A 1,582-nucleotide genomic window follows, 5' to 3' on the forward strand; every position below is an offset into this window, starting at 1 on the left:
TCATACTCTAGTTCATACATCATATAGCTACATGTACTGTATGTGGTAATATATTGTATATAATAAATACTATGTAAGTTATATATGCTTATACTATTATACTATAGCTGCTCCGCTGTACTGATGACAGCCTACAGCAGCGCCACAGCCACCTGGAGAAAAGGATCCCGACCCAGGTCCGGCTTCCTTTGCCCCATCTGTAGCCCACCTGGGCTGGGCAGGGAAATCACACGCTTTCCCATGGGGCTGGTGTTCTCGCCTCTGACAGTAGTCTCTTTGTGTGTGGAAGTAGTGACCAGTTTTCTGGCCGCCAGAGCAGGGTTGTAAGTGGAGCACCCTCTTCAGATTTCTTCAAAGTAAGTAGCACCTGGCCAAAACAGGCACTTTGTTGGGTTTCATGAACTCCGTTATTACAAAGTGGCCAAATTCTTGAGAAACCAACCTGGAAAATGATGTAATGGGATAAACCATCATGCCTGCAGCTATAGAAAAAAGAAGACAACATGATGACAAAGGTCTTGGTTAAGGAGGCAGAGCAATAACAGTACCATGGTCATGCCTGACCCATGGTCCCTCGACTGCTAGGAGTGGTCCCTTTGTGGAGAACTAGGAATAAGCCCTGAGCACTGACAAGCGTGGCCCAAGGGACCCCCCCCCCCCCCAGATAGTACGGATGGGGCACTTGCTTTGCACTAAGATAACTCAAGTTTGACCCTGACAGATTCTTCACCTCAACACTAGGAGCCACTCCAACATCACAGGTTTGGAACCAAAACAGAAGAAAAGATACCACTATTAATCCCCAGATAGGTTTTAAGGTATACACCTATAATCCAACACTTGTACGTAACATTTCTAAATAACTGGCCATCTTTTTCCTGAGTAAGACAAGTGTAATATCCATTGTTCAGTGAGAACTCTACTTAGGCTATCACAGGTCTGCCCAATTTTGCTGAAATATGACTTTTACTAGAACAATCAATGTAAGGAATCAAATTATGTACATTGCTGGGGCCAGAGCGTTGGCACAAGCAGTAGGACATCTGCCTTGCACACGTTGAACTAGGACAGACCGTGGTTCGATCCCCGGCCTCTCATATGGTCCCCCAAGCCAGGAGCAATTTCTGAGTGCATAGCCAGAAGTAATCCGAGCATCACTGGGTGTGACCCAAAAACCAAAAACCAAACCAAACCAAACCAAAACAAACCCAACTATATACATTGCAGGCTGTGAAATAGGCAGCAAAGAATGCATACAGTTTGCTGTGCTTTTAGGATTTATAACCAAATTCTCCAAATGTATGTTGTTGGTTTTCCCTTTACTATTTTGTATAATTTTTCTTATCCAGCCTCAGAAAAACCCAAAGGTTTTCCCCCATGCCCTAGCATATTCCTATTTATGACTATTTGAAGTCACTCCATTAAAAGATTATATAGCTGGTTCAAAAAGGAATTGACAGTATTTATAGTTTGCCGTAATTATAGCTTCCTAAACTATTGTGAATGTCCACAATAACTAACAATCTTGCCCGGGAAACATTTAACAATAAAATCATTTTAGTCATTTAAACAACAAGCTCAG

The sequence above is a fragment of the Suncus etruscus genome, chromosome 17 (assembly GCF_024139225.1).
Source record: "Suncus etruscus isolate mSunEtr1 chromosome 17, mSunEtr1.pri.cur, whole genome shotgun sequence".
NCBI classification, from domain to species: Eukaryota; Metazoa; Chordata; class Mammalia; order Eulipotyphla; family Soricidae; genus Suncus; species Suncus etruscus.